At 46.6% G+C, this 13,662-nt stretch overlaps 1 long non-coding RNA gene across 10 annotated transcripts in view; it reads left to right on the top strand.

The window, feature by feature from the left end:
- Positions 1–40: 40 nt before the first annotated feature.
- The window catches only part of LOC109280820 (uncharacterized), a 39,538-nt gene continuing 25,916 nt past the window's right edge, over positions 41–13,662 (top strand). For 4 of the 10 annotated variants that reach the window (XR_009461024.1, XR_009461017.1, XR_009461016.1 and 1 more), the window contains exon 1: positions 127–1,298. This is a non-coding gene — a long non-coding RNA (uncharacterized LOC109280820). Of the gene's footprint in view, positions 1,299–13,662 lie in introns of all 10 variants that reach the window. The other 6 variants (XR_009461022.1, XR_009461020.1, XR_009461021.1 and 3 more) reach the window with 5 other exon arrangements.

Here is a 13,662-nt window from a genome sequence, read left to right as displayed (position 1 = left end):
CCACCGCTTCCGGGTTCCGTGTTTGGCTTTCCAGTCGCGTCGCCCGCCCCACAGCGCCCACTGTCGGCGCCGCGCGGCGCAACAGCGCTTCTGTGCGGGCGCTGGGGAGCCGTGCCTTGCCCTTTGTGACTTGGGCGCTGGAGCCTTCCTCTGCCCTTTGTGACGTAGCGCTGGGGTCCGCTCCCTTGCTACTGTGCGGAGTGGGGGCGCTGCGGCGGGCACAGTTGGGCCGGGCTCTCCCTGCGCTCCCGCCACCCTTGCCTGGCCGGGGGACTGCAGTGCAAGCCCTGCTGCAGGCCAGGCCTGTTCTGAGGACGGTGTCAGGGCTGGGGGTTGAGGTCTTCCTGCCTGGCATGCTGCTTGCTACGGATGCTGCTGTGCTGCCTCACACCAGCCTCTGGGGCCAGGGTTTAGGGCCCAGAGATCACCGCCCTTTTTACCCTTAAGGGTGCCCATGCCCTCCTCTGCATGAGGCTTGTGAATCTGTGAGACCTTAGCCACAAGGCTCTCTACCACCTTAGGCTGGAAGTCACTCTCCTAGGACTAGGTCCCCACTTAAGACATCAGCTCTTCGTTTTCTCCCCATTTCTGTTGGGGGGAACAGCCGAGCCATTCTTCTGTGGCAAAGAGCTCTGGAAACCCCCAGTGGGGCAGGGCAATTTGAATTTGGGATTCCCATGTGATGTATGCAAGATGTACGCTTTTTCTAATTCTATCTAGCTAAATGCATGAAGCAGTTTGCTGACGCTGGGCAGGGTGTGGTGTATGTAAGATAAGAAGAGATTGCTTGCTGAGAAAAGATGCCACATAGGCAAGTACGGGCATGTTCTGTGGCTAAGGTAATGTGCGCATGGGCTAAAAGAAGCAACCAATAGTAACTGCACAGCGTATTGGGTGAGAGAAAACTATATAAGGCTAATGCCAACTAGGTTGGGTGGGTGCTTGCTTTGCGAACCATTGCCAAGTACCCCCTTTCTGCGCAGACTTGGAATAATAAAGATTAAGTTGGATCCTCCACCCCTGTGTGTTTATTGGCAAAAGCGCACCGGGCACGAACTCACTGTCTTTGCAGACAACAATTTGGCGACCCAGATGGGACCTCACTAACCGCCTTGCCCGGTCCACCTCCTCGGCTCTGGCAACGGCTGCGGACGGCGCGAGGACCAGGCGCCACCGACCCTTTTCGTCTGAGGTCTGACCATCTCCTGGTTGTTTGACGGGGCCATGGAGGGGCACAACGGCGCAACGCTCGGAGGACCAACTTAATCCGACGGGACGAGGGAAGTCTCAACGGACTGGTGAGTGTCTCTTTTGATTTACGGATAGCTTGGGTAAGGGAGGCGGCTTTAAAAGTTCCGACCGCGTAGACGCCCTAGGAGAGTGAGATCGGGTAGTAGTCCCGTGAACTCCCTTTAGTCAGTTTGGTTCTGAGGCTGAGCGGCGGTCGCCGTCCATTGTTTAATAGATGGGGAGTAACCAGCCCAAGATTCCGCCCTGCAGTCCCCTGGGATGCATTTTAAAAAATTGGTCAAAGTTTGGAGGTGACCCAATGACGAAAAAGAGAATGATTCAGTATTGCAATAAATGGTGACCACAGTACAAACTCAAGGATGGTGTGGCCTGGCCAGAGAATGGGTCTTTAGATTATAACACTGTTTTGCAGTTGCAATTGTTTTGTCGGCGCCAAGGAAAATGGGATGAAATGCTTTATGTAGATGCGTATATGTCTTTGTACGGAGATAGGACTACACAGAGGTCTTGTGGGATATTGGTGGGGAATGGGATAATGGCTTTAAGGAAAGTTGAGACCGCACATTCGGAGGAGCCGGAGGAGGACACGCAATTGCTGGTTGCTCCCTCGGCTCCCCCGCCATATCCTGTGCTCCATGCGTCGCCACAGGGGACTTCCACGGCACCTGTAATTACCAGTCATGGGCCCCCGACCAGCTCGCCTAGCTCGTCGTCCACCACTACCCCCAGCAGCCCTGGGGTGCCATCCCCGGGTTCCGTGGATGTGAGTGGAGGCGATTTGGCGGTAAAAGGGACTATGGGCAGTGAGATGTTTAGCCCAGTGGCAGGCCGCTTACGGTAGGCCAAACCAGCAATTCAGGCTCCATTGTGTCAGGTGGTGGGCCCCGAGGGTAGACCGGTTTTTGTTCATGTGCCGTTCAGCATGGCTGACTTGATCAACTAGAAGCAGTCAACAGGCCCGTACCGCCAGAACCCTGAGGCGATGGTGCAGTTGTTTACCACCATTTTCCTTACTCACCAGCCAAACTGGCTGGACGTCCAAGCCTTATTGGCCACCCTCTTAACTCCGGAAGAGAAGAGGTTAGTCTTAGAAAAGGCACGCGTGGTGGCTCAACAGCGCCACCCGAATGGTTATGTGGACGAACTTTGCCCCAAGGCAAACCCGAGTTGGGACCCCAACACCTGGGAAGGATTGCATAGTCTAGAAATGTATCAGGAACTTACGTTGGCTGCCGTTCGGGAAGCCATCCCTAAGCAGAAAAATTTGTCTATATTGTATGAGGTGCGGCAGGGTCCGGAGGAGGACCCATCCAGTTTCTATGGGAGGTTATGCACGGTGGCCAAACAGTGGACGGATTTAGATCCGGAGTCGGGGGAAAATGCCAAAATGTTTAACACGCTGTTTATAGGGCAGTCGGCCAAAGATATCAGGAAAAAGTTACAGAAGGCTGAAGGGGCTGCCGGAATGGGTATCAGCCAAATAATCGAGATTGCTTATAGGGTATACTCAAACCGAGATCAGGTTAAAGAAAAAAAGGAAGACAAAAGAATGAAGACACAAGCGTCGTTGTTGGCGGCAGCAATCGTAGACCAGAGAGGCAGAGGACGAGAGAGAGGAAATAGAGGATGTAGAGGAAGGGGGGGGCGCAGGCTACTCCCCGGGAGGACAAGGACAGGGCCCCAGGCTGGGACCTGACCAGTGCGCCATCTGCAAACAGAATGGGCACTGGAAGAATGAGTGCCCCAAAAGGGGGGAGAAGAAACACGATGAAGAAGGGAGAGTGATGATATTAGAAGATTCTGACCAAGAGTGACGGTGACCGGGGGCAAACTTCGAAGTAATTCCTGTCTCCCCTGATGAGCCCCTGGTTAGAATGCAAGTGGGGGGAGAGCTCATTGATTTTCTGGTGGACAGTGGAGCCACTCATTCAGTTGTAACGAACTTTAAAGGACCCCTGTCAAAAACCAAGATCCCTATAGTGGGAGCAACAGGTCAACGGACCCATCGTCCTTTTGTGCCCCCCATGGAGTGTAAATTAGGAGGAAAAAAAGTATATCACCAGTTCCTGTATATGCCCGAGTGCCCCCTACCCTTGTTTGGAAGAGATTTGTTGTGCAAATTGCAAGCCCAACTAACCTTTTCAGATGAGAAAATCACTATGAAAATACCAGCAGAGGAGGCCTGGAAGGTCCAGATGTGTTTCCTACAAAAGGTAGGGGAGGAAGGGAAAATCCCCCCCCCGAAGTAGAAGACGCCATAGTACCCTGGGTATGGGCGGGAGAGAAGCCAGGGAGGGCAAAACTGGCCACCCCCGTCAAAGTTGACTTGAAATCAGGGGTTAACCCACCCAGGGTGCCACAATACCGGTTAAAATTGGAAGCTTGGAAAGGTCTGGAACCACTCATAAAGCGATTCCTTCAACATGGCTTGCTCTGGGAGTGCCAATCATCCTTTAATACCCCCATTTTACCTGTCAAAAAGCCCCATAGTGACGAGTATCGTTTCGTGCAAGACCTTAGGGCTGTAAACACGGCGACAGTGACCCTCCACCCGGTGGTGCCCTTATACCTTGCTGGCTACATTGTCTGCGAAAGACAGGTGGTTTACGGTCCCGGACCTGAAGGACACCGCCTTTTGCATCCCGCTTGAAAAAGGCAGCCAAGAAATTTTTGCATTCGAATGGGAAGACCTGAGTACTAGAAGGAAAACACAATTGTGCTGGACAGTTTTACCCCAAGGTTTCAAAAACAGCCCCACCATCTTTAGCACGGCCCTGAGTGCTGACCTCCAGAAGTGGGACAAAGGATCATCAGGAACCCTGTTGCAGTACGTTGACGATTTGTTAATCGCAACAGCCACACAGGAAGAGTGCTGACGGTTGACCGTAAGTTTGCTGAACTTCCTGGGACAGGTGGGGTAGTTCTTTACATGAGCTTAGTGTTTCTAGGGTCTGAGGGATTGTTGTGTCAGAAATTTGAGAAAAACCAAAACGTGTGGGTTTATCTGGCAAAGGAGGTGCTAAACACAACTCATTTTTGTTTGGCTGGTGGAACATCGATCCAGGATGTTTTCACATCTTGCCTTATAGGGGTGTCTACTCCATTGGAGGCACTCTGGAATCAGACCTGGTTTGCATCAGGAGGGATAAAAGTCTCACTAAATTACACTAACAATCCCATGTGGAGACCCATTACCACGAAAAGGAATGCCGGTACCTTTTCAGTGGATCTACTAACCGTCACCTCACCCGGTAACACAAGTTGTGCCCAATTTGTGAATTGTACCAAAGTCTGTAAAAAGCTAACCCGAGAGAGAGGGACTTTTAATTGCTCAGACAGAACTAATGTGTCTTATAATAATGGCCATGTTGTATTGCCCTTAGGGTGGTTCCTCCTTTGTGGGGAAAACTGCTTATTCGTACATTCCAGCCAATGCAACAGGGGGGAACCTGTGCTCTTGGCAGGTTAACCGTCTGGCTACCAAGTATGCCTGAAGCCTCTGACAGATGCCGCCAAAGAAGCTCGAGCCCGCTAGATGAGTCCTGTAATAGTGATATAAACCTCCTGAGTAAGGCTGAGGCGGTGTCCTTAGCAGCCTCTATAGTGGGCGTACCGGCCCTTGTGGTGGCCAACCAGGATCAGATAAGCAAAGTGGCCTGTGCTTTGGCGAAGGGCCTGAACGTGACCTCACAGGCCCTAGCTGCCCTCAGCACTGAAATGAAAGAACTGAGGGGGGCTACCCTGCAAAACAGAGCAGCCATAGATTACCTGTTGCTGAGACATAACCACAGGTGTAAAGAGTTCGACGGGATGTGTTGTTTCAATTTGACAGATAATTCCGGGCTGATAGAGACAAAGGTGTAAAAGTTGCAAGACATTGTGTCACGTATCAAACAAGACGATGGATTTGATTTTTCATGGCTTACTTCTTGGCTTCCTAATTTTTCAAGGCTGAGGCAAATTTTCCTTTTAATTGTAGCAGGGGTATGCATTTTCGTAATGATTTGTTGTGGGGTGCAGTGCGTACCTGTGTATTGTAATGCACTGAAGAAATTAATGTCCACCCCTGTCAATCGAGTAATGTTTGTAAAACCATCAGTCATGGACCCGATCCAGAAAAATCAAGAAGGCACAAAGCGGTTTTTGAGGATGGGAAAAATGGTCAAGGACTATGGTCCTAGTCCATAGGGTCATAGCCTCGAAGGGGGGATTTGATGTACGCAAGATGTACGCTTTTTCTAATTCTATCTAGCTAAATGCATGAAGCAGTTTGCTGACGCTGGGCAGGGTGTGGTGTATGTAAGATAAGAAGAGATTGCTTGCTGAGAAAAGATGCCACGTAGGCAAGTACGGGCATGTTCTGTGGCTAAGGTAATGTGCGCATGGGCTAAAAGAAGCAACCAATAGTAACTGCACAGTGTGTTGGGTGAAAGAAAACTATATAAGGCTAACGCCAACTAGGTTGGGTGGGTGCTTGCTTTGCGAACGATCGCCAAGTACCCCCTTTCTGCGCAGACTTGGAATAATAAAGATTAAGTTGGATCCTCCACCCCTGTGTGTTTATTGGCAAAAGCACACCGGGCACGACCTCACTGTCTTTGCAGACAACACATGTGAAATTGCTGGGTTTATCTTGGGATTCAAATTCACACACCTAACAGCACTCACCATGCAATGCACCTGACAGGATTTGCATTGTTGTCATCAGCAGTCTCTCAATTCAAGGATGATCTCAGCCACAGCTCATTAATTCGTTGAGTCACAGATTGTTAGGTGCTGGAAGGGACCTCACAAGATCATCGGGTCAATACCCCCTGCACTAGGCAGGAAAGACAGCTGACCCCAGTTGAGGCAAATGGGCTTATTTACCTTTAAAATGAGCTTATTCAAACTCCAGTTGGGGTCAGTTGTCTTTCCTGCCTAGTGTCGGGCGGCTGGACCCAATGATCTTGCGAGATCCCTTGATGGATCTTGAGGTGACTGAGGAGTCCAATCCTTGAGCCACAGACCGGTCTGCACAAGTCTCAGGTCTTTCCGTAGGAGAGGGTAGGCCATAGGCCAAGATTTCTCTTCTCTTCCTTCTTCTGCTCTCTCCTCCCTCCTTTGAAGGCAAGACGCTTTACCTCAAAGCGGGCAGCCACTTGGTTGGCATTGCAATGTCACTGGAGTCAGCAGCCAGCTTCTCCCAAGACTTGATGTTGGCATCTGTTTTCATAGATTGGTAGGGGCTGGAAGGGAGCTTGTAGATCATTGGGTCCAGTGTCATCATTGCTGTCTCTGTACCCCCACCCTCCGTACCCTCCCCCCGGGATGTCTGGAGATCCTGTCTATTTTTTCTTGAGATAGACAGGATCTCCAGTCACCTTGGGGTGCTGCATCTCCCCAGCTGAGAATCACTGCCTTAGCTGTTCAGCCTGCAGTTATTCATGCTGGAAGTCTCTCTCTACATCAGGCCAGGATTTTTTTGTGATTCTCTTTCAGTAGACCAACATTATAGTTGGCAAAGTTGTTAGATGAGCTTTCAGCCACGTAAACGCCCTTCTTCAGGTCTCCGAAAGAAGCAGATGTAGACTGAGCTAAATATCAGTGAAAAGACTCCATGCAAATGCAAGCAGTCTCTACATTACAAAACAGTCCAGTGATTTAAGTCCAACCCCCTGCTTTGAGCAGGGGTTGGACTAGAGGACCTACTGAGGTCCCTTCCAACCCTAATTTTCTATGATTTCAAAGAGAGAGACTACCATCACTATGGACACACAGCTTTTTGCCATTTACAAAAATTCTTAAAATTGTTACAGCAAGTAGCTTAAGTCCAAACCTGTTGAGCAGGCCTTTGTGTAGTTTTTTCAGGGGGCCTTGGTGCTGGAGGCCTTCTTGTACTTCTGTGAAAATCATCCACATTTGACCAAAATATGAATCTGCGAATTTCAGTGCAGTAGATACTTGTTCATTTAGCAGCTATTTTTTTCAAATATTCAATCTATACAGAGCACGTTCCAATTCAGCTCTGCATGGGGGCTCAAGCAGGCCTTTCCTTGCAATAGCTGTTCTTGATTGCTGGAGTTTTTATGACAGCCAGCACTAGATCTATTAGCAGAGTGACTGTCTCTCCTGTGGTCTCAGTGCCCTAACCTGTCTTCTCCTCCCTCTCCTTTTTGGCTACAGGTGCCCTAGCTGCATGGAGGAGGCAGTAAACTTACTTAAATGCAGAGAGTAGAAGAATTTTACTTTGTGGGGCAGGGAGAAGAGATTGGGGAAAAGATTCTGGAGTATTAGGAAAGCGGAACTGGGCAACAAGTCTGAAATAGCAACAAGTCTGAAATAAAGAGCCTGAGGCCAGTGGGAGACTGAGGAAGAAAGTGGGATAAGGAATGTAGGAGAGGACACTGAGCTGGAATGCTTGATAAAGAAAATAGAGGGATTTGGGCAGGGAGCCTATAGTAGGGTGGTCAGGCTTTTCAAATAGGGCAGCCAGTCCTGGGGTAGGAGCCCAGCTTTGAGTGCTTAGCTGGCAGTTAAAAGGCCAAGCAAGGTGAGAGGAAAGAGCTTGAGCTGGGGGTGGAGCAGCTTGTAAGCAGGAAGCAATGTGAATTCAGAGGAGCTTTCGTCTAGGAAGGGCTAAAGCTAAAGGGCCATCTCCTTCTGTCTGGAGAAAGGCTAAAGGTTTAGTTTGTTTGTTGGCACCAAGGATTATTGCTTTGTATAGGAGGACTGGCTGAGAGGCTCCCAAAGAAACAAAGCCAGTCAGCGAGGCTGCAGGCATACAAGCCTGCTTATGGACCATTGTTTGAACTGTCTGAAGGACTCCTAGGGGATAAAACCTGCCCATTTGGCATTGGGTACTGCAACTTGCCTACAGAGCTGCTGGATGTTGGACGAGAAGCTAGAGGAAAGGAAAATGGTAAGATGCAAGATTGGTAAAGGGATGTGCTCAGGGGCAGCAGGAACAGAAGCAGAAGTCTGGGCTCCCTTAGAGCACATTCCCCTCCAAACCCTTGAATGGAACTCAGTTTCTGAGACCTAATTCCCCTTTTATCAGCAAATACCTTTGAAACTCATTGGAAAGTGTGTGATTCACAGCCCCCAAATGGCTAGTCCAAATAGGCTAAAGCAATCTACTGCTGACATTAGTTACTCCATTAGCTCAAGTGGCACAGGTCTGTGGCAGACAAAGTTTCTAGCTCTTCTGCAAGCATATGGGGAGGTGTTATTATGTTCACAGGATGCACTCACTGCTTTCTTCAGTAATTCATTTTTATAAAAGCATGCACAAGTACATGTGCACACTGGTAAAAGGTACAGGCTGCAAAGTCCAGCACTTAAAAAATGTCAGGGATCAGATTGTTTTTGTCTCCTTAATTCAGCATAATATTAAAGATAGAACATGTTTCTATTGGAAAATATGCATATGTCAAATTCAAAATGTTTCACAAGAATGTGTCAGTCACTAACAAAAAATGATGGAAGCCTGTTTGGCTTCCTGCCTGCTTGCTTTGTGTAGGTTCCCAGAGCTTCCAACATGCCTCAGTCTAGGATGCCAGGGTGTTAAGGGGCCTGAGCTGCCTGGCTCCCTGCCCACGCTCTGGGGAAGCTTGGAAAACTGCAACTGAAAAAGAAAATCTTCAAACGATATGTTGCTTTAACATTTTCCAAAACAATTCTTTGGCATTTCCATTCTGTAGGCAGGGCCAGACCGTCCTGTATTACGAAACCTGTGGTAACAGGGAGCCCCGCAGCTAAGAGGCCCCCTGCGTCTGGCTGCTCGCCACTTGCCCCCTTCCTCCCTGCCACCGCTACTGCCAGCTTCACATCTGGCTGCTCACCACCCCACCACTGCCTCCAGCTTCTTCGGGGCAGGGGGCCCCAAAACTATTTCTTGTAGGGGACCCCAAATAATTGTAGGCTGGCCCTGTCTGTAGGGCATTCCTAAATGTCATCCCTTGTTCAGTTTTGGAATAATTAAAAAAATTATATTCTGAGAGACCAGAAATTCAGTCTCTTTCCACCTGTCATTATTGGATAGTCTTTAATTTTCTCACATTGCATACTGTTTTTTCTTATAAGATCTCTGCTGAAGTGCACAATATCATTGGGACTTAACTATTAAGAAGCCATTCAAACATACACCCGGGGGAGTCACCCTAATTTTACAGGATTAGTGAAATGTCAAAATGGGACTCTGTTCCTCTCCCTTCTGCACCATCATGTTCAGCTATCTCTGAACTCCAGTTTCAGCTGAGCATGTTGTGAGGGGGGAAGCAATGGAGAGCAGCCCTGTTTTGAACATTATGGCCATCCTGCTAAAAACCAGTAAAAAATGATCATTAGATCAAACTGGCCAGATGTCTGGGACAAGTGTTTTAAACAAGGCTGTCCCAGCAAAACTGGGATGTATAGTCACAATTTATTACCCTAATTTTACATGTAGGGAACCAAGGCCTGCAAAGGCTAAGCAATCTGACCAAGTTCACAAAGGAAGACATTCAGTGGTAGAGCAAAGATTACAGTCCTCCTCTGACTATGTGGCCCGTACATTAACCATCATTCTTCCCAACATTTCCTATATTGCTTTTCCTTTTCAATTCCTTTTTTTTACTGTTTCTAGGCCTTGACAGTCTCAAAATGTCTATTTTGAACTACACGCCATGTTCAGGTAAAAACCACCTGGATTCTCTGTAGTACTTACTGCAGCAGTAGGAGTCTTATATTGAATGCTAGTAGAGGTACCACAAGTTTGAAAAAAGAAAAAAACATACCCTGCTCTTCAACTTTCCAGATAGCAAGTCACCTATGGGCTAATGAGTGATTCTCAACCAGGGTGTTATGCCCTTGAGTCTAAAAAGTTTGCGAACCTTTGGATTAAACTGACCCGTAAAAGGGGCAGTAATGTCCCTAAAGTAAGAAGTTCCTTACCTTCAGTCTTGATTTTTAGGGTACATGGATCCTAAATGGTGATATTGCAGAGCTATACATCTGAGGATCCTCCCAGAGGAAAAAACTGGGATAGTAGAGCTATGGTTCACTATTTCCATGCATGGAGCTAGCTGCTCATGAGACAAGGACAGTAAATTCATCATGAAAAATATAGTCAGGAAACTGAGAGGCATTTGTCTTTCAGGGACCCAGTGCATCCTTGGGAGTTGCACCACATGTTTACCCAAATATACAATTTAATCCTAAATAAGTTGTACCATAAAGTTATGTTTGGGGAAGAGCAGTTTTCAGGAGAGTATTTACTGATGTCATCTTATTTCTTAGGCCATCTCTTTTCCCTTGGGAGATCCATAATTGTCATATTAACAACATAAACATTTAGAAATGTAATTTTCCCTTTTGCACATTTTTTGCATTCAAAAGTTTAAAGTGGTTCCAACAATGGCTATTATTTCTGTAACGTGACCAGTGTGTTCTATTACTGTGATAAGTAATGTATTGCATTACTATGATGAGATGACTGTCTCTGTGGATACAGGGAGACCAATGGATGTGGTGTACCTTGATTTTAGCAAGACTTTTGATAACATTCTTGCAGGCAAGCTAAGGAAGTACAGGCTGGATGAATGAACTGTAAAGTGGATAGAAAACTGGCTGGAGCATCGGGCTCAGAGAATAGCAATCAATGGCTCAATGTCTAGTTGGCAGCTGGTATCAAGTGGGGTGCCCCAAAAGTCAGTCCTTGAGCTGGTTTTTTTCAATGTCTTCATCAACAACCTGGAAGGTGGGGTAGAGTGCACCCTCAGCAAGTCTGCAGATGACACCAAGCCATGGGGAGTAGTAGATACGCTGGAGGGTAGTGCTAGGATTCAGAGTGACCTAGACAAATTGTAGGATTTGGCCAAAAGGAATCTCATAAGGTTCAACAAAAACAAGTGCAAAGTCCTGCGCTTAGGATGGAACAATCCCATGCACCAGTACAGGCTTGGGGCTGACTGGCTGGGCAGCAGCTCTGCAGAAATGGACCTGAGGGTTACAGTGGACAGTAAGCTGAATATGAGCCAGCTGTGTGCCCTAGTTGCCAAGAAGGCTAATGGTATACTGGGCTGCATTGGTAGGTGTGTTGTCCGCAGGTGAAGGAAAGTGATTATTCCCCTTTATTCAGCACTGGTGAGGCCACATCTGGCATACTGTGTTCAGTTTTCGGCCTCCCACTACAGAAAGGATGTGGACAAATTGGAGTCCAGTGGAGGGCAACAAAAATGGTGAGGGGGCTGGGGGACATGACTTATGAGGAAAGACTGGGGGAACTGGTCTTATTTAAACTAGCAAAGAGGAGACTGAGAGGGGACTTAATAGCCTTCAACTACCTGAAGGGGGTTCAAAAGAGGATGGAACTAGACTGTTTTCAGTGGGGGCAGATGACAGAACAAGAAGCAACAGTCTCAAGTTGCAGAAAGGGAAGTTTAGGTTAAATACTAGAAATAATTTTCTCACTAGGAGAGTAGTAAAACACGCACAGGTTACCCAGAGAGGTGGTGGAAGCTCCATCCTTGAAGGTTTTCAAAAACCCAGCTAGACAAAGCTTTGGCTGAGATGATCTAGTTTGGGATGGTCCTGCTTTGAGCAGGGGGTTGGACTAGATGACTTCCTGAGGTCCCTTCCAACCCTCATTTTCTATGATTCTATGAAATGAACTCTGAGAGTTCCTTAAATTTTCTGGAACTTGAGCTTGAATTTTAACTAAGTTTCTAGTGAAGTGGCTTCAATGATGGAGAAGGGTTTAGTTTTGAAGTATAAGTCTTAATATAATTTCAGTTCCCTTCTACAATCCACATTTAAATTCAGCTTTGTTTGAGCTGTGCATGTAAGAAACACTTTTTCCTTCTGGACAAACTGGAAAACAAAATTGATCTTCATATAGAACAGATAACTGTACAGTAGGGGACTTCCACCCATCAAAAAAAAGTGCAAGGTTGCAGTGGGTTTTCCCCAAACAGCCCAATCTGAGGTTCCACTCTGATGAGAATAAATGGAACTGGATGTATCTGTGACAGGAAAATGGGGATAAAGCTACAGAAAAACCATCAAGGGAAAGAGGGTTATGGAGAAAGCAGAAAAAGCAGTAGGAAGGTGGTTCTGAGAAAAAAGCTGAGTGAGTGCTTTGGGCCATTTGCTTGTGAGGCTTTGAACTTTGGGCAAAAAGACCGTCTCTTGTGTGATGCCTGCTGTGCTCAAGGAAACAGAATTTGTATTTTCTGTGTATATAAACAGGACTGCATCAAAGAAATATTTAGCTCCATCATCAGTTTCTCCTAACCGGAACAATGCACAGGATGCAGATTTTGGCTAACTGCAGAAAAAGGAGTAAAAATGCACCTCTAATTTAGAAATCCAGATTGCCAGGCTTTATCAATAAAGCAGCTAGGCACAGATGTTCAAAGTTGTCCAAAGAGAAGTGTTAAAAAGGGTGAGTACAGGGTACTTGCGGAGAAGGGAAGCAATATGGTTAGTTCAAAAAATTGTAAACAAAGGAAACGCACCTGTAGTTTCTCTTTGCACATTGAGTTCCCTTTGCCTTCAGGAGAGGAATTTGGACCTCCTTAAATTTTGTTCTTTGAGTATTAAACAAGACTGATAGATAAAGGAAATTCTGGTAACATGGTGTATTCAGGTGTTAGACAAATATTTGTATGGGGCAATTTAAACAGGGATATTCCTCCCTTGAGTGAGGGCTAGACCTAATGATCTCTTGAGGTCTATTCAAACCCTATTTTTTCTATTAATCTATTTCAGTCCTAGTGGATTTTCCACCTAGGAGAAATTTTACAATCTTTGCATTCTCCTAAGCCTGTGGAAGGGTGTGTGCACCTAAAAGCATACAAATATATATATTGCCAATATCTAGTTGGTCTAATAAAATATATAATCTCTACCATAAGTTCTGATTTCTTTTGCCTGTAGATCAATACAGCTACAACCTGTATCAGTTCTAATGAGGCACTTAACACAGTTCCCCATGATTCTTGCAGGCAAACAAGAGAAGTGTAGATAAATCAGCATTATTTCAAAAGTGATAAGCCAATGGTTAAAATAAACCTAACACAGGCAGCAAGGGTATTAATAGTTGAGTGTGAATCTGGGAAGATGGGTTCTGGTCCCTGGACTCTATTCTGTATGCAGTACTTGTTAGCATTTTCATTAGCAGCTTGGAGCACTAAATGGCACATATGCTAATCATATTAGTGCATGATATGAAGCAGGGATCAATCATGAATACTTTTGAGGTTTGGACTAAATCCTGATTAAATTGAAAAATGGGTTCAAATTAACACAGTGGGATTCAATTAAGACGATAAAGATTAATTTGTAATCTAAAAGAAACATTCTTAAATTGACAGTGCCATGGAGGTAGCACTGCTCTTTTACCAAATGTCACTTCCCTGCCCATATCCACCACATCTAGAGAGAAAAACC

This window comes from Alligator mississippiensis, chromosome 3 (genome assembly GCF_030867095.1).
Source record: "Alligator mississippiensis isolate rAllMis1 chromosome 3, rAllMis1, whole genome shotgun sequence".
Taxonomy (NCBI): domain Eukaryota; kingdom Metazoa; phylum Chordata; order Crocodylia; family Alligatoridae; genus Alligator; species Alligator mississippiensis.
Note: the sequence above shows the minus strand (reverse complement) of the source record. Positions and strands in the feature narration are given on the sequence as shown.